The sequence below is a fragment of the Arvicanthis niloticus genome, chromosome 7 (assembly GCF_011762505.2).
Source record: "Arvicanthis niloticus isolate mArvNil1 chromosome 7, mArvNil1.pat.X, whole genome shotgun sequence".
Taxonomy (NCBI): domain Eukaryota; kingdom Metazoa; phylum Chordata; class Mammalia; order Rodentia; family Muridae; genus Arvicanthis; species Arvicanthis niloticus.
The window spans coordinates 33,804,392-33,824,316 of record NC_047664.1 but is presented as its reverse complement, the minus strand read 5'-3'; positions in this window follow the sequence as shown (position 1 = coordinate 33,824,316).

Sequence of the window (19,925 nt, the reverse complement as noted above, 5' to 3'; positions counted from 1 at the left end):
GATGTCTGCTAACCCCAGGGCTGTAGCATCTTCTCCACGAAAAACCTTGCATTGTTTTTCTTAATTGCCAAGTCTATTGGTGTTTGCTCTAGAAGAGAGAATACCTGGGATTGCCTAGAAGCAAGCCTTGTTTAGAACAAAAAGTGCTATGCAAACACAGGGACTTTTTCCTCCCGCACCGTGGTCCTGTGCATTTTTCTCTTGTTAGGGCAGGGAGAGCTCTGCCATCCCTTGACAGTGGACGGAGGGTTACACACTTAATGGCAGGAGACTTCCACTTGACAATGTACTTGTAATGGCTGAATTGAAAACACTCTTGGCAGCACCAGGTCAAGACAGTCATTTAAGCTGAAAGATTGAGGGTCAGACACCATCTGGAGGGAGTCACTTCCTCCGAGGTTCTTTCAACCTCCTCATGTGAATTCTTGTAAAGCAAAACCATTATTGCGTCCTTCGGTTTCTGTTAAGAAATGCATCCATCCCTAGGGTCAGCTGGTAGCTGTTGCTGGTGTAGCACTGGCTTCTTACCATTTTGACATAGAATGAGCAAACACAACCTGGCCTTTTTCTCTTTTCTTTCTTTCTTTCTTTCTTTCTTTCTTTCTTTCTTTCTTTCTTTTTTTTTCTTTTTTTTTGTTGTTGTTGTTGTTGTTGTTTGGTCAACAGCTACTGGTCAAAAAGATTTTGTCACAGGATTGACACTTACCTTTTGGCATTTGGGTCTCTAATAAAAATAAAACATAGATGGTTAAGAACCACAGAGCAAATGAAAATCAGTTGATTTCATCTCACAGCTGTCTGAGCACATCTGTCTCTCACATACAGGCATTTGAAGAGATAAAATAGTAGCAAACTGTGGAGCAAGACATGGGTTAAACTTGAAGTCTCCTGCAAAGTCGTGAGTGCGTTCTTGCTTGACTACCAGGCATAGCCCTGTTTCTGGGGCTCTGTCACCCATCACAGCTGTGCAGACCATCCTCGTGGGGGGCGGGGCTGGAGCTTAAATGTGGGTGACTTTGAAGTGGCAGCAGCCTACTTTACCAGAAGCCCGGGGCATGGTTGCTCTGCTCCTCCTGCTGTCTGCCCTCACCTGCTGTGGCCTGCAGTCAGCGCCCATTAGCTGTGAGTGCCATTAATAACTCAGACATGACATAGGGCTTTGGCCAAGCATTAATCAGTCTTTGCCTTTCTGGGATTTCCAGAAGAAATACCATTAATTCTCACCTTCTTCATCAGTGCTGCCCCTGCACCTGCAGGTCAGGGCAGCGTGGCTCTCGGACCTTATCTGCAGAGGTCAGGGGCTGCTGGGGGCACCATTTGCAACTCAGGGCCAACTTTCAAGCAGCAAATTAGTTCTAACTGTCAGATTTTTGTAATTTATTGAAAAGAAAAACTGAATCCAGGACATTGAGGGCATCCTAGCAAAGCGGGACAGATGCTGGTGAGGATGCTGAGTACAGTCACCCCTGAATCTGCAGAATGGAGGCTGGCATAGCTGCTGAAGACGGGCCATGCTCTGCACCAGCAGGACACTGCCACCCTGATTCAGGCTCTGTGGACTGAAGTGGGTCACAGCTTTCTCCCTTCTTCTTGTCATCCTTTGAAGATAAATGTGAGGTTAACCACCAGAGAGCCTCTTCGATGGGCCCCTGAGCTCTGTGACAGACATGTGTTGTGGTTCAGGAGGTGCAGGTGATACAATGGACCTTCCTGGACAGGCTGCTGGAGTCATAGGGAAGTCATACTGCAGAGCTAGCTGTGAGTCTTTCACCTCCAGCTGCCTGTCTTTGACCTCAGCCACATTCTCAAGGCAGTGTTGTTGTGGCTCCTTCCCCCCCCCCCCCCCCCCCGACACAGGGGTCCTCTCTGTTTTCTCCTAGGCAGGGTTTGTGTTACCAGAGCCTCAGGTGGGTGCCTGGCAGCATTCAGTCAGAGGATTCTTTGGGAATGGCCATGTGTTTCTCAGAGTTTCTACAGAACCAGACTGGAGGATGGAGAAGACACTCTCCCTAGCAAGTATGGGAACCACACGGCATCCATTTTCCCGGGGTGCACCTGTCAGAGAGAAATTTGATAAGGTGTTTGCTTGGGAATGAACCGGACAACAAACAATGCATGTGGAAATGGGGTTAATGAGAGCCACAGGCACAGGGCACGTGCAGATAGTAGAGGGGGACGGGAACAGGCTCAGGGACAAGAGGTTGACGACTGTGAGCATGAGCCCGTTCCAATACTCCCAAATTAATCTGTGGGCACAATGCAAACACAGTGCCGTAAAGGTATTATGGGAAACAAGAGATATGAGGAAAAGGGAGCTAATGAGGAGGCACATGGCAGGATTTCTGGGGGTCCTAAAATGAAAGATGAGGGAGGATTCGAGCTCTCTGGGTTAGCACTCTGTGGATCCAAACTGACTCAGGCTCAGGCACACCGGGACACACAGTGTTTAAATGACAAAGCAATTAAACTTTGTTTCAGGATAGGCTTCCAGAATCCACCTAAGTGTTTTGAAACCAACTTTTCGAGAGATGTGCTCCATGGTTAAGGAACAACACTTGTTGCTCCTGCAGAGGACCTAGTTACTACAGAAAACCCAGGTTCTGTTCCTAGCATCCATAAAACAGCTTACTATCACCCATTAACTTCAGTTCTGGGGCATCCAACACCCTCTTCTGACCTTCACAGGCACCAGTCACCCATATGGTACACATACATACATGTAGGCAAAACACTCATTCACATAAAATAAACAAATCTAAAAGAGTTATTCTTTTAAAAGAATGACTGCGTGAGGGGGAAGCCAGTCTGACCTCTTGATGGTCTCTTAATGCCTGACCTAAAAACACCCCAGGCAGGTCATTATAGGCCTTCCTTCCCTGAAAAGAAATATGTATCAGGAGGCCCAATGACTGTCTGTACTTGCATAAACTCAAAACTCCCCTTGCGGCCATATAACCAGCAAGCATCTCTCCCCACAGGTCTTCCTGCTACCATTGAAATGGAAGAGACAGCACTGAGCTTTGGCTCCTGTTTTCTGGTAAACTCCACAATAAAGCTCTTTCTTTCTTTTCTTTTGTTTTTTTCAAAGAATGGTGCCATGGTATTGGCTTTTATGTACTCTGGGCAGCTGGCCCTCACTCAACAGCACATGCAGGGGGTGTGGAAATAAAAGTTTGAAAACACAGAGGAATAGGAAAGAATGGTCAAGGCAAAAGGGCATCTGGATCTTGCAGGAGTAATTTTGTAAGAGGGAGGGAGGGAGGGAGGGAGGGAGGGAGGGAGGGAGGAAGAAAGAGAGGGAAGAATTATGCCATGTGTGTTCTTGGAATAACTGGGTCACACTATTGATAGGAGGATGTGAGGGAGGTAGTCCCAGTGTGTGATAGTGTCACATGCAGCATGGGAGAGTCACATGCAGGAATGTTGTGTGGCTGACGGTCCCCGAGTGCAATAAGCATGGTTCCAGAGGGTGATTGGCAGTATATTCTAATTCTCAGGCTGTTTGGTGGTTAAATGAGACCAACAGTCTTGATGTTGTTCTTGTAAAAATTGCATTAATTAGCTAATAAGTTCAGCCCAGAAGCTCATAGCTTCCCCCCCCCCCCCCCCGAAATAAAGAAAGCAAGATGAAGCAGGGGAATGAGTGACTGGGTGCATCGTTGGAACAACGGCAGGTGCAATTCCAGCCGCGCTGACTGCAGATGGATTTGATGATTCAGATCGTCCCTTGTCCACCAACAAAGGCCTGCCTGGGAGGGTTGGACACATCATGCCTTTTGCTTTGCCCGGGTTAGCCCCTTTGTTCAGCTGAGCTGGAGAAGGAAATGCGACAAAATGTGAGCAGAGGAGATATTTTGGGGTTCTTTGCTAAAGAAGGGAGAAGAATTGCTGATCTTACGAGGAAACTTTGCTCTTTGAATATTTTAATGCTAATTTTGCAAATTTGGAAATCTTAGCTGGCTAGGCAAAATTTCAACGGAAGTCCAAAGTTCTGGGATAGAACTGAATCCCAGCCAGCCAGACCTCATGATCTCCCTGCACAGCTTCATGCAACGCAGATGCCCAATGCCTAGGAGGCTACTGGAGAGTTCACTGTAAACAAGTGACCAGGGACTTAAAGAACGCACTGACCTCTGAGGTGAGAGAGTAGGGATCAAGAGTTATGTTTGGAACCCGACCCCTGGAATACAGTGAATAACCAAAACCAAACAGATGAAACTCACTAACCAATCAACGGGCTCAACAACCACTCAGAGCAAGAAACTTTCGCATGTGCGCGCGCACACGTGCGCACGCACGGATACACTCACGGTTGCACATGCATGCACATGCCCAGAGGAAACACATGTTGCTCACTGTTTTTGCTGAGTACGCTACAAATGGGACAAGACCAAAAGCTGAATTCATCCACTGTCTGGAGGCTGTATGTCCTGCACTATGAATAAAGTAAGGCTTTGGAAGCTTGGTCCTCGCTGGGCTCATGTGGAGGGAGTTAGGCTCTAATAGCTACAGTGATGTGACTGAATAATGTTCTGTGAGATGCAGCTTCTCTCTGTAAGGATGAATGAGAAATTTGGAATGTACAAAATAGGGACCTTCAAACAAAGAGTGGTGGTGAGTCTGACTGACTAGGTGTAGCATCCATCCTAGTAAGGACAAGGACAGAGTGGTGAGTGCTGCATTCATACCAAAATTAGTGACAAGAGAGATAAAAAGGGGCCAAAGCAAACACCTAGAGGTGACAGAGAGGACAAAGGGTGCAAGAAAGGCCATGAGGGAGGAGATGGATTATAAATAGCAGGACTAAAAGCCCATCGATAGAGTGAAGTGCAGACACACACTATGGAGAAGCAAATCAGTCGCATAAATAAAATCGGAGATTTTCCAGATGCTGAATCAAAGAGAAAGGATAAAGGGATGATGCAGAAAGCCTGAGGTAGCACAAAGAGCAAAGCCAAATACTCACACTATTCAAAGACACCCAAGGAAAACATTTCTGTGACTCAAAATGCAAGGAGCCATGCACCTGTTGGGTGGGGAAGGGCAGGTGTGGCCACAGGTGGCCTTGGGTTGCAAATCTGGGGCATGGCTTTCTTCCACATGGGGAGAGATGGCAGTTTGAAGAGGTTAGGTGGTCCATCTCCTTTATAGAGTCAAGAGAAACGAATGAGGTGAATCACAGACAAAGCGATGTCATTTCCGGGGTGCTACCACAAGGGAAGATTATTGTCATTTTCTGGCTGCACACACCTCTGCCAGGTACTGCCCATCAACATGGGAAGCCGGTTCTGTGAGAACCATATCCCTTTGTCGTGCTTGCTGCTGCCTCGACCCCTTCATGTCTAGCTTTTTCTCAACTAGCCACTTCCTGTCCTGTTCCCCTTCTCACCTAGCTTCATTTCCACCCAGCTCCCTTCCTGGTCCAGACTCTGTCCCATCCACACACCGCTCAGCTAGGTGATCTTCCAGAGTAGTTGTCTGTGCCAGGCAGGATGGCACAAGCTGTCTCCTGAGCCACCAGCAGGTGCTGCAGCTCAGAGCTGACTTGGTCTGGGTCACAGTGATGAAATTGTTGATTTCGGCATTTTGTGAGATTCCTTGAGTCAGCACATCCAGAACGCTTTTTGCTTTGTGTCTCACGGGGAGATGCTCAGCTCCTTTCCAGTGTCTGGAAAAAATGAAAAAGAAAACACGGACGTTTTTCTCATGGTCCTCTCACCCCTACGCATCAGTCTCACTTAATTATAGTCCACTGACATCATTGTTCTGCATCTATAGTTTATACTCGGGTTCATCTTTGATATTGCACACCGTGTATGTTTAAATAAATGTAGAGTAACATGTAAATTCACCCAGGATTCTCACTGTTGTGTGTCATTCCAGTTTCTTCTACTCATCTTCCCCACCCTGACCACTGGTGATCGCTCATCTTTTTCTTCTCTTTCTAGTTTTTCCTTTTTTAGAATGTCATAGCTTTTGACTTCTAGTTTGCTGTCTTCACAGATCTTTCACTTGGTAATATGTAGTTAAGTTTGCTCCGTGTCTTAATCACTATAGGTTAGTTTGGTTTAGTGCTGAGTAATACTCTATTGTTGGGTACATCATAGTGTGCTTATCCATCCACCCACCGAAGGACATCTTAGTTTGTCTCTGATAGAGACATCATTTCAGGAATAGATCTTCAGAATCATCTGTGTCTCTTCCCTCTGTCTTGAGGAGTCACGGCCAGTTTTGGTTCTTATAGAGTCTCACTGTGTTGTCTAGGCTAGACTGGCTTACAACGCATGACCCTCCTCACCTGTCAACTCACCTGAGCAAATTTGCCAGCTATGTGTGAAGCAGAATAGACTTCCGTGTCCATGCTTTTGTATAGATATAGGCTTTCAGTTCTTTTGGGTGAGTGCCCAGGAGTAGATTGCTCAGTTTTTGAGGAGAGTATGTAGAATGCTGTAGGAAATGGCTGACCTGTCTTCTGAAGCTCAATCCTGCATTCTCATGGAGTTCTTATGGTTCACTGTCCTCACCAGCATTTGGTGTTGTCTGTTTCAGACCCAGCAGTTCTAATTGGTGTACAACAAAGGCAGTATGATTGAAAAAGCATACATAAATAAACAAATGAATGAATGCTACATTTCCTCTAGATGCCTATTCTCAAAGGGGTGGCCCATAAGGGCATCTATCACCCCTCCAGGGGCAGCTGCTGTGCCATCTTGGGGGGAGTGCCGAGTCTAGGCAGCTGAGCTCTAAAGAACATGTTTTTTTTCCTCTATAGTTTGTATAAGGAAGGAAGGAAGGAAGGGGCACTTGGATGAGTGGCGGGTATAGTTATAGTTTCCATCTTATGCTCACATGGACACAGAGGTCATGCAGGTGTTTGTTGATAGAACATGCAGGTGTTCAGGGATTGATCTCCAGAATCATCCATGTTTCCTCCCTCTGTCTTGAGGAACAAGACCAGTGTGCTCTCAGCAGTAGCCTCCCTCAGGTTCTGTAGCCCAAGCAAGGAACAGCCAGAAGGCCTGTTACCCAAGGTCTAAATGTTTAATGGACCGTTTAAGATACAGCGCTGTTAAGTGAAATCAACTTCCTCCTGATTATATCGGAAATACGTAAGGAGCCTCAGAGGTCATCTTGTTCATCTTTTCCCACTTTTGATGCCCCAGGAACAGGCCCAGACTACAGTGAGAGGAGCTGGCCAGCTGTTTACTGTGTTTATAGCAGGTTAGCCTCTTGTAGCCAGAGAGGCCAAGGCTGAGAGTTCACCAGACTTTTCAGGAGCAACTGAGATCTGGGTTTTCATGTTTAAAAAAATCAGTTTTCAAATTGCCTCAGAAAAAGCTGTTGGATGCCACCTTTGTGGCCGAGTCTTGTTCTTAAACTTCTATCTAGTATTTTTGGCTTAATGGCAGATCTGAGTGATCTCCCTGGACACCCCATCCCAGGTCCTGCCTCAGTGAAGCCAGAAGGGCAGCTTGGTCATTGACCGGGTGGGAGCTGTGCACACCATGGTGTTTACAGTCCTGCTTCTTGGTGTGTCCCTCTTGTGAGGCTGAGAGGGGACTCTTCAGGGATGCTTTATTGGCAGCCTGTGTTTGACAGAAGAGCGACTTCGGTGGGACTTAGACCTTGGCCTTTGAGCCTGCAATTTCTCTTCTAGACATGCACTTCCTCATCCAGAGGAAAGGAACCTGGACTTGCTGCTCTTAAAATAGTGCCATTTTTTTGAGCCTCAAAGCTCCTGAGAGACTACCTGCCCAATACCACCATTTTATAGCCAGAAAACAGAGACAACTACAGTGAGAGACATGGAAACATGTTGAGACATTCAGGAGAGGTGATGTCACCACACAGCCTTTCATGTTCTGGCAATATACATCCTGGTTGAGGAAGCTCTGGAGATACAAAATGCTGTCTCAGGACCAGTCAAGTCCCTGGGTCAGGGTTGAAAACAGCTAGATCAATCCTCTCAGGAAAAGGCTCTAGTGAGAATTATGGGAGAAGTCCTTCATCTGCTGCTGGGTGGTGAGGAGCCAGACCCAGCATTCATGAACAGCAACCCACCCATGGGAGGAGGGCCAGTTGGGCTCCTATCACTCAGAGACTGGGGCCTTGCCCCATCTGAGGCAGCTCAGCTGTCTACAGGGAAAGCAGCATCTTGCATGTCCAGCTTCTGGCAGAGGTAGGCTTCGGGGTCCTTTAGAAAACCCTAGCACATTGGGAAGGTAAGACTGAGTGCACTTGGACCCACTTGTATAGTCTCTGAGCCGCTGGCATCATTGCTAAGCTTCTGTCAGCCTCAACTTCTATTACAATTGCCCATAGAGAAGCCACCCAAGGTAAGGGGTACAGAGATGGTCTGAGGGGTTCCATGGGAGAAAAGCAGGCTGGGCACCAATAAAAAAGCTGGTCAGAAGGAGGCATGGGCTGAGGGTGGGCAAAAGAGTAGTTCTTTTTGAGTAGTGGACACGTGGCTCATGAAATAGTCCTTATCAAGAATGCTAGAATTTCACTTTTTAAATGCTGGCTAGCTACCCTATGCTGCCTGGCAACTGCATAAAAATGAGGACCTCATTATCTGTCTTCAGAGCTTGATGGATATCGCCACCCATTACACTGAAGTGAAAGACATACACAGTCCACCCCCAGCTAACAATGGTTTGAAATATTCCATGTTATGATTGTTCAAAGCAATATGCATTTGGTGGGAACTGTACTTTAAGGGTCTGACTTTGGATCTCCTCCTGAAGCCTCTCTCATGATTCTGGATGATGGCAGATGCTCCCAGACAGCCTTGAGGGCTCGAGGGGACATATGTAACACCTGACAGTCCATGGTGCTGTGGTGTTGGAAGGTAAGGTGACCTTACTGCATTTTCCACTTTATGGTATTTTAAAATTGGGATGGGTTTCTTGGGACACAGCCTCAAAGTCCTTCCAGGAGCACCAGGCAGGTAAAGGAGAGAAGTTGTGAAAGTACCTTCTTTAGAGGGGGAGCAGAAATGACCAACACCCATGGATCTAGCACCTCCCTGAAACAACGTCCAGGGCTGGCCAACTCAACCCTGTATCTGTTTTGCTCCAAGCTGAATCTATTTTTCTAAATGATAGAGGGGCACAGAAGAAATATACTCAGAATTCTGACCATTGTTCTGGACAGAGACAGGCTTGGAGTCTGTTTGGTCCAGCCATGGCCTGCTCCCCACTATGTGTTGACTAGTTCTTTCACCTTGACATAAACTAGAGTCCCTTGGGAAGAGGAAACTTCGATTGAGGAATTGCCTCTATCTGATTGGTCTATGGACATGTCTATGGGACATTTCTGATTGGGGATTGATACAGGAGGGTCCACTCCACTGTGAGTGGTGCAATCCCTGGGCAGGTGGGCCTGGACTATGTAAGAAAAGTGGTTGAGAAAGCCAGAAGAAGCTAGCTAATAGGCCGTGTTCTCCTATGGTTTCTGTTTTCCCTCCTGCTTCCTGCCGTGTCTTCCCTCGGTGATGGATTGTGACCTGGGAGTTGTAAGATGAAATAAACTCTTTCCTCCACAAGTTGGTTTTGGTTAATGTTTTATCACAGTGACAGAGAAGCAAACTGATGCAGCCTACCCAAGAGAGATCTGGTGAGTTTTCATCAAATTGGGTTAGGCCTGGCAGGGATTCTATTGAAACCCCAGAAAACTTGTCTCCGAAAACTCATTGCCTCTCAAATCCTAGGAGACAACTATTTTTAGGGAGTGTTTTGTTTTCAAAGGCACATTGCTGTTGTGAAGCCAGCTGGGGGCTCGTCTAATCAAGAAGCACTTGGGAGTGTTTATGCTAATCCCTGAAGCCAACCTCCTCTATTTGGAATCAGCTCCCACTCTTTCTCCTCCCAGCCTTTTTAGCTGTGGAAGAAGCAGGTGCTTTGCACACAGGGCCACCATATCCACTGATATCTCCACTGTCTCCTGGCTTTGGCTTCCTGTAAATGAGCCTTATCATAGAGCTTAGCAGTGAATGTCTTCAACAGAGGCCCACTTATACCAGCCCACACATTTTACATGTTTTAACATGTATGTGTGGAGTATTGAGTTCTAGGGCCTTACACACCAGACACACACACACACAAACACATCACACACAAAAACACACACACAGAGTCAGAGAGACAGAGAGAGACAGAGATGGAGAGAGACAGAGACAGAGACAGACAGAGATAGAGAGAGACAGAGAGAGAATGAAAGAGAGTGATATCTGTTACACATCATTCTATGCTTCTAATACTATGTCCATCCAATAAATCTTGGCTGTGATAGATTTTTTTCTTAGCTATACTTTAGATGGACCCCCCCCCCCCAAACGTGGCCTCTTTTCAATAAGCTTTGACCTTGGCCTTCCATCTACCAAGTCTAGTTACAGCGTGTATATTTTTTGTCAACTTGATGCAAGGTAGAGTCATCTGGGAAGAGAAACTTCAGTTGAGAAAATGATTCCACCAGGTAGGCTTGTAGGCAAGTCTGTAAGGCCTTTTCCCGATTAGTGATTGATGTGGTAGGGTCCAGACCACTGGGTGGTACCACCTCTGGCAGATGGTCCTGAGTCATATAAGAAAGCAGGCTGAGCAAAGCCATGGAGAACAAGCTACTCAGTAAGCAACGCTCCTTTATGGCTTCTGCTTAAGTTCCTGCCTCCAGGTTCCTTCCTGAGTTCTTACCTTGGTTTCCCCTGATAATAGACTGTGATCAGGATCTACAAGCTTAATAAACCCTTTTCCCACAAAGTTGCTTTTGGTCCTGGCCTTTACCATACAGTAGAAAGCTAATCAGGAGAGCTACTTTTTTCATGTTGTGACAAGATCTCTGACAAGAAGCAACTTAAAGAATGAAGGGTTTATTTTGGTATGGACAGTTTAAGAAGAGATGCCTGGCGGAGTGGGCATGGCAGCAGAAATGAGAGGCACTTGGATACAATACATCCTCAGTCTGGAAGTGGGGGGGCAGACAGGAAGTGGGGAGCAGATTGGAAGTGGAGACTGAATATAAACCTCAAGACCCACCTGCAGTGACCCCTCTCTGTCAGGCTCCACCCCTGTAAGGTTCCACAACATCTCAAAATTACCAGCTGGGGACCAAGTGTTCAAACATGTGAATCCATAGAATAGATTTTATACTCAAATCATAGCAGCATGAGTTCTGCTAAGGTTGTTTAAAGAGCATCTTTCTCAATCTCTGAACAGGTTCCTCATCTTCCAGAACTTTCTGCATGATGCCTAACAACCCCTATTCTGCAAGAGTACTGCCAGGCCAGGTTAGCCGGCATCCCTGTTACCTAATGTTGCTCTTGCTTGTTTCCTGTCTGCTGGGTACCACTCCTCTCTTCTTCTATGTATGAAACTGAGCTGAGTTTTAGACTGAAGTCTTCTCCCCTAGTGCAATGGTTTCTGAATAAAATCTGTTTGTATCCCTTAAGTTACCATTTGACTATGGTTCTCTTCAGCAGTTGCGAGACAGACACTGTCTTTGGGCAAAGCTATACCTTTGTGCTTGAAGGCATGTGAGTTCCAACATCATTCTCCAGCACCAGCTGGCTGTGCAACAACTCAATTCAAACCCGATTCCAGTTACCAAGGGACCCAACAAATTAAAGGGCAATGCCCCAGCTTCAGATGCTAGTGACAATGAAGTCCCTACTTCCCTTCTAGCCAAAAGTCAGATATTTTCACAGTCCTCTCTCAAGTTCATCAATTTGCTAAGACCACTTACAGAGTACATGAACAGCCTGTATGTACGATGACTATACTATTAATGAGTGGGCAATGAATGGGCTGTAGGGCTAAATCTTGGTGGTCCTCAAGTCAGATCCCTCAGAGGTGGACTACTCTAGCCTCACTGATGTGGTCACCATATGACAAACTATGAAAGGAAAGGTTTCTCTTGGTAATGGTTTCAGAGGTTTCCATCCCTGTGGCAGTATGGCACAACAGCTTCCACTGTGGTGAACAGGAAGCAGAGTAGAGAGCATTCTACCACTGACCTACTGTCTCCAACCAGACCCTATATCCCACATCCCCAGCACTTTCCAATAGTCTATGATGATTCTTTCATTGGATGAACCCATTCATTAGGACAGAGTCCTCATGTTCTAATTATCTCTGAAGAATTCACAGGCACGTGAGTGAATTCCCACAGTAGCTTCCCACAAGCTACTGGAGGTGCTTTAGTAACTTCCCAGACTGTGCCAGTCTAACCAAGTTAGCCTGTATGTATGTCAGTGTGAAGGTGTCGGATCCTGGAGTTACAGACAGCTGTGAGTTGCCATGTGAGTGCTGATAATTGAACCTGGGTCCTCCAGAAGAGCAGCCAGTGCTCTTGACCACTGAGCCACCTCTCCAGCCTCATCTACTATATATTTAAGACAGAGTCTTTCATTGAATCTGAAGTTCACTGATGTGGCTAGGCCATGCAAGTCCCTGGGACCTCCTGTCTCTACTGTCTGATGCTGAGATTATAGGCGAATACTTCTCCTGGCTAGGTTTTATGTCAACTTGATACAGGCTAGGGTCATTTGGGAGGAGGGAATATCAATTAAGAAAATGCCTTCATGAGACTGAGTTGTAGGCAAGCCTGTAGGGCATTTTCTTAAGTAGTGATTGATGGGGGACAGTACATTATGGGTAGTACTATCCCTGGACTGGTGGTCCTGGTGGTTCTACAAGAAAGCAGGCAGAGCAAGCCAAGAAGCAGCACCCCTTCATGGTTTCTGCACCAGCTCCTGCCTCTAGGTTCCGGGTCTGATTGAGTCTCTGTCTTGATGTTCTTTGTTGATGAACAATGCTGTGGATGCATAAGCCAAATAAACCCCTTCCTTTCCAACTTGCTGGGAAGAAAAGCATAGTGTTTTCTCACAGCAGTAGAGACTCCAACTAAGACAGTGCTAGTGAAGGTAGCTTTTTACTTGAGTGCTGAAGGTCCAGACTCAGGTCCTCATGCTTGAGGTCTGGCCCTCACTAAGCCATTTCCCCAGCCCCATCCTTCTTCATTTTTGTTTTCTGATTTTCTTCTTTCTTTTTTACATGATGCTTCTTTTAAAAAAAATCTGCTATCCCTGGCCTTGAGAGATGGCTCATTGGTTAAGAGCACTGGCTGACCTTGTAGGGAACCTAGGTTCAATTCCTAGCACCCATATGGTGGCTCATAACCTTCAATAACTTCGGTTCTGGGGGATCTGATGCTCTCTTCCAAAGTCTATGGGTTCCAGGAACACATGTGGTATGCATACATACATGCAGGTAAATACTCAAAAATATAAAATAACATCAATAAACCTTCTATTAAACTTAGCTGTTTTGGTTCTAGGGATGGTCAAGGTGACCTTGCACTCATTCATTGAGGGAGATTTAGTGGGACATTGTTTTTTTTGTTACTATATGAAATGATTTATAAAAATTTAAATTGCTTTCCTAAAGAAAAGGCTCTAAGAACTTGGAATCACAACCAAACCAAAGCCAAACCAAACCAAACCAAACCAAACCAAACCAAAACAAACCAAAACAAAACAAACTAACAAAAACAGCCTGGGTGGCCATGATGGTTTGAATAGGTATGGGCTCCATAGACTCATGTGTTTGAATGCTTGACCTACCAGGAGTGACACTATTAGGAGGTGTGGCCTAGCTGGAGGAACTGTGTCACTGTGGGGGATGGCTTTAAGGTTTCCTATGCTCAAGGTACACCCAGTGTGACACACAGTCTCCTTCTGCTGCCTTTGTATCAAGATGTAGAATTCTGAGCCCCTCCTCCAACACCACGTTTGCCACCGTGACAACAAAGAACTAAACTTCTGAAACTGTAAGCCGGCCTCAATTAAATGTTTTCCCTTCATAAGAGTTGCCTTGGTCATGGTGTCTTTTCTAAGACAGTGCCAGAGTGTAGAAGGGAAAGAAGTCAGTCTCGAACATTGCAGAGGAGAAAGGCTAAGTTAAGAAGCATCAGTAAAGGCCTGGCACCCATGGGGCAGTGGTAAAAAGGTCTTGCATTTGTGTGCAGGGTTTCAGAAGGGAAATGGAGTGAGATGGTACCAATAACATATTGAGGGTATAATGGCTGCAGAAATCTCATGTAATCTACAGATTTAAGATCAATAAACTGTCAGCATGTTGAAATGCGCAGAAACCCAATAAAGACATATAATAAAGATCCAGAGAAAGCGTGAAAGCATTTTGGGAGATGCCACAGTAACGAAGGAATAATAGTTAAGATATTGTGGATTGTCCTCTGAACACAGAGACCAGGAAGAAATATAAAATAATACAGAAATTATTTTTTATTGAAGAAAACTTTCATACAATATAATCTGATCATACTGTCTCCTCCTTCTAAATCCTACTCACCCCCTCATCCACCCACCCTTTTTCCACACCCTTTCTTTTTCTCTTTTTAAAAGATAAACAAGAAAGCAAATTAACTAACTACCTAACTAACTAGAAAAAAAAAACCCCAAACAAACAAACAAAATCAAGAAGCATATACACAACCCACAAATATGGAAACCAAAATATACAACCAAATATCAGTAAGACGAAAACCAAAAACCAACCAATCAACCAACCAAGCAACCAACCAACCAAACAAACAAACAAAAAACTCCACAAACAAAGCAATAAAGCAATCTGAGACAAAAAAAAAAAAAGTCTATGAAAATATCGGTGAGTTTGTTTTGTGGTCTACTGCTGGACACAGGTCTGCCCTGAAGTGTGATTAATATACCCAGTGAGACACCACTGAGGAAAACTACCTTTTACATGAAAGCAGGGGCCAACGGCAAGAGGTTTTGGTTGGGGGTGGGAGCTGGGATCCACTTTTTATTTTCAATGCCAGGACCCCATCTGGCTTGAACCTGTCCTGTGCATGCTGCCACGGTCTCTGTGAACTGACATGTGCATTAGTCTTGCTACTTGCTTGGAGTCATTTTCTTCTTCAGCTATTACAGTCTTCATGGATCTCTGAGCCCTGAGAGGAGGGTTTGGTGAAAACATCCCATTTAGTATCTAGTGTTCCAAAATCTCTCATTCTTTGCACATTAAAAAACCAACAACATAAAAGCTGTCAATTCATGACTTTACATCCAGAGGAAATATATACTTCACAAATGAAAGTAACATAAAGATGGCTCAGATGGCAGGATACTGAGACAACCAAACAGGACTGTCTGTTCCATGATGATGTTAAGGACAGTGACACAGAGGGGAATGGAGTGTCAGGAAATGAGGGCAGAGCCACCTGAGACATCGATATGTATGGAAATAGAAGTTTTCCCCTTAACACATTATGCTTGTTGACAAGCATAGCATTGCCTGATAGAGTTGCCAGCATACAATTTCCTTATTCATCTGTGTGTACATGTATGTGGACAGATGCACATCATGTGTGAATGTGTATGTAGAAGCCAGAAGGCAACACAAAGTATTTTGCCTCATGTATACCCATCAACCCATCCATTGGTGTTTTGTTTTGCCTTAGATGTTTGTGGTTGTTATTTTACTTTTGTTTTGAGACAGGATCTTTCACTAGTCTGTTTCTTGCCAAGCTGTCAAAGCTGACTTCGCCTCAGAATCCCGGGAATCTGCCATCTTTGCTTCCCTGAGTACTGGGATTACAAGCACAGGGGCACAGTGCCTTGCTCTTCCTTCCTTCCTTCCTTCCTTCCTTCCTTCCTTCCTTCCTTCCTTCCTTCCTTCCTTCCTTCCTTTCCCCCTTCCTCCCTTCCTCCCTTCCTCCCTTCCTCCCTCCCTCTTTCTTTGTTTGTTTCTTGCTTTCTTTCTTTCTTTCTTTCTTTCTTTTTTTCTTTCTTTCTTTGAATTCAGGTCTTCATGCTTTCAATGAAAGCTTTAGCAACTAATCTATCTTTCTAGACTCATTACAAAATAGTGGTATAGGCAGGGGGCGGGGTAAGGAGTATCTGCAATCACAGACATTCTACAGTCCTGCTGAAGTGTTAAAACATAGATTCTATGTGAGGGGAAGTAGTAAGAATGCAATTTATAATCCCAAAGCCACTGCTACAAAAATACAAAGAAATTCAAACAAAACCAGAATTCATAAAGTGGGAGAGCAAATACAGGAGGGAAAGAAAACAACAGAAAAAAAAGCCAAATAAAATGGTAGATTTAAATCCAAATGTAGTGATGATTATTCCAAATATAAGTGGCTTGAGCTACATGCCTCATACTTATACAAATTAAAGGTTTTGCTGTCACCTTCCTGTGCGTACTTGTGCCTAGCTCAGGTCTAGCTACATGCACATCCTTACTACTTCTGGAAGAGGTCTCCTGTCTCCTCCCTCTTCCATCCTGCCCTTTGCTCCAATAAACTCTAGCATCCTCTTTCTTGTCTCTTTTTTCCCCACATATGAAAGAAAACATGTGGCATTTGTCTTTCCCAGACTGGCTTGTTTCACACAGTATGCTAACTTCCTCTTCCATTTTTTTTTTCTGCAAGAAGAGAATCTCCTTGTTTACACGGTGTAAAACTCCACTGTGTATGTGTGCTGCACTTTATTCATTGATGGACACCTCTGCTGATTCCACGCCTGGTGTGCAGGCGTCTCTATTGTATTGCTGACTTTGGTTTCTTCAGGAGTGGTGTGTACCTGGATTGTATGGTGAGTCTATTTTCAGAAACTCCTATTAGAGCTTCTATAATGTTTCTAGAAGTTTGTATTTCCATCAGCCACATACAAATGTGCTCATCAGGTTCTCCAGAGGAACAACCTGATAGAATGAATGTGTGGACTGAAGAGGGAGGGAAGGAGGAGAAGCAAGGGAGGGAGGGAAGGAAGGACAGAAGGAGGGAGAGTGAGAGGGAGGGAGGAAGAGAGAGAAAGAGGGAAAGAGGGAAAAAGGGAAAGAGGGAGAGAAAGAAGGAGAGGGGAGAGGGGAGAGGGGAGAGGGGAGAGGGGAGAGGGGAGAGGGGGGAGAAGGGAGAGGGGAGACGGGAGAGGGGGGAGAAGGGAGAGGGGAGAAGGGAGAGGGGAGAGGGAAAGAGATTAGAGTGTCTTACAGGCTGCAGTCCCAGTGGAAAGGCAGAGACTCTGGCAGTTGCTCAGTTCACCATGCTGGATGTCTCAGTAGTCTCAATCTGGTGCAGAAACCTTGGCAAATTCCTAGAGAGCTGCTGGTCTTCAGTCGATATTGGAATCCTGCGGAAGTGAGTTTTGACTCAGGTGAAGAAATGCCTCTGCAATGAGGTAGATACCTTGGCCGCAAGAGTGAGGACAAGCAGGATAAAAAGCAAAATCTTCCTTCTTCCATGTCCCTTTATGAGGGCCACCACCACCAGTGTGTGTGTGGCCCAGACTTAGGGCACATCATCTGATCTCAAATGATCCAGTTAAGAAAATCTCTCACAGACATGCCCAGCTGCTTGGAGTCAAGCGGACAACCAATGGCCACCACAGCAGGGTCCCTTTACTTAGTGTCCTCATGAGCTGTCCACTCCCCCTTTGTTGTAGCTCAGGCTGCTCTTGAATCACTGATGGCCACAGGTATTGAGGATTCCCTCCCCCTGCAGACACTTACCAGGGATTTGTATGAGTTCTTTTCAGAGCTGTCTGTTTCCATACTTTCCATTGATTGATTGATTGGGTTATTTGTCCTTTTGTTGATGGCCCTTTTGGGCTCTTTGTGTAATTGAGAATTAATGATGACTAGCGGAAAGATCTTCTCTTCATTCTGTAGGCCCTTACTTGATTGTATTGATTGTTTCCTTGGTGGCACAGACACAGCTTTCTAATTCTATCCAGTTCTGTTTGTTGCTTCTGGCTTTTATTTCCTGAGTGATTGGAGTTCCATCCAGAAATCATTGCTTGGTAACCACACCAAGTAAATGACAGAGAATGTTTAGATAGATTTTTTTTTAAAGAACTGGCTCAAATCTCTGTTATTTGGAAGGTACTTATTTCAAATGCCATACTTTTCAGCGAGGCTGAAAGTAGAAAGCTAGAAAATGCTACAGTGTAAAATCTGAATAGGAAATATGGAATATCTATACTGTTACCAGGCAAAATAGCCTGCAGAGCATAGACTATTATTGGGACAGAGAGCCACACTACCTAACTAAAAAGGTTCAATAGAACAAGACTCTTGAGTGTGAACTCACTTAAAATCACAGAAATTAAAACCTTGTGGGTAACATTACAAACAACACCCTTATGGTCATAGTGGGATATTTCAACACGCCTCTCTAGGCGGCTTATAGAGCAGACAAAAAACCAGCAGGAACACAGAAAAATTAAGCTCTCTAACCAATTGCATCTAATTAATGTAGACAATATTATACCATAGAGCAGGGACAGTCTTTTCCAATAAACAAGGACTCTTCACTCTAAAAGATTCATGGACCCCAAATTAAACATTAACATATTAGGGAAAACTGAATTTGTGCAGTGCATTCTAGATATAATGGAATTGAAACAGAAATCAGAAACAGAGGGAGAGAAAGTCTCTAAATACCCGAAAATTAAACTACATCATCTTAAGCCACCTGTGAACCCCCTGGAACGTCTGGGGTGGGGAGGGAAGCAGTCTAAACTATGAATAATAAGAAAAATATATAGAAGAATGCAGGATACAGCTATGCTAGTAATTGAAGGAAAATTTATTGCATAAATTCTTGTATTAAAAAAGAAGATGGGGCTGGAGAGATGAGTTAATAGTTAAGAGCATTGGCTGATTTTGCACAGGACCAGGCTTAGGTTTCTCAACCCCCATGTGGCCCCTTACAACCTTCTCTAGTGTTTTGCGTCCCTCTTTGGCTTCTGAGGGCACTGCATGCATGTGGTGCACAGGCACACAGAACAATTAAATCTTTAAAAAGTAAGATGGCAAATCTATATTCAACCTTTCGTATTAGGAAACTAAGAAAAGGTAAGGAAGCAGTAAACCATTTTCCAAATCAATATTTGTAATATTTTGGTCTTATTTTTTCATTTATAACATCTGCATTCTTTTTGCTAATACCCAGGAGAATCCCAGAATTTATTAATACATACAGGAAAAATGTAAACTGCATTAGCGATTCTCATCTTATATATTGGTAGAAATGCCTTCGTTATGATGCCCTGTGTGTTAGGAGGGATCTGAAATGGATTGCTCCTTTAAGTTAAGCAATGCTTTTCTTCTAATTATTTTAACATTTAAAAATAGATATCCTGTTTGCTCTGACTTACGTAGTGTTAGCTTTAAATGGAACGTGGTAAGCTACGGGCTAGAGCACAAGTCCACTCTTCTTCAAGAGACAATGATTTGTCTTCCATCTTGGAGGAAGAGGAGCTGAAGCAGGGGAACAGATGACCATGGTTGTATTTGCAGAAGTGTTTTTAAAAAAGTTGCAATGACAAACTTTGTAGTTAGAAGAGGACATACAGAATACTTTCTTAAACACACATTTTCTTTTAGAGAAAATTCTAAACCAAACCCAAAGGAATAATACATATGACAATCTTCCCAGAAACTACAGTATTCGCCATGACAGTTATCACATATGATTAACATATCTACATAGTCTAATACTTCAAAAGCTAACAGTAGACTCTATGTCATCTCGTTTCTCTTTCACATTTTTTAAAACAGTAAACAAAGTCAGAGGTGTTCTTAAAGGAACTTTAAAAATTGTAGGAAATTAAATACTCAGTGTCAGGCAACGTCTAGCAGTTGGTGAGAACTCTGGTCCTGGATCAGGAATAAATCACATCTTTCTCAGCACACCACTGTCTGCAACTTAAGGGCCTGGGATACATGGGATACTCCCTGCAGCATGATGAATCAAGTTGTCACATCTAGCGTCCAGATGAGCTGCATAGCTCCCTATGGGGTCTTCCAGAAAGATGGTTTGGGTGGTTTACATATTGATCCCTCTCAGGTTTTCAGAGTCAATGTCTAAGATCAAGGTGG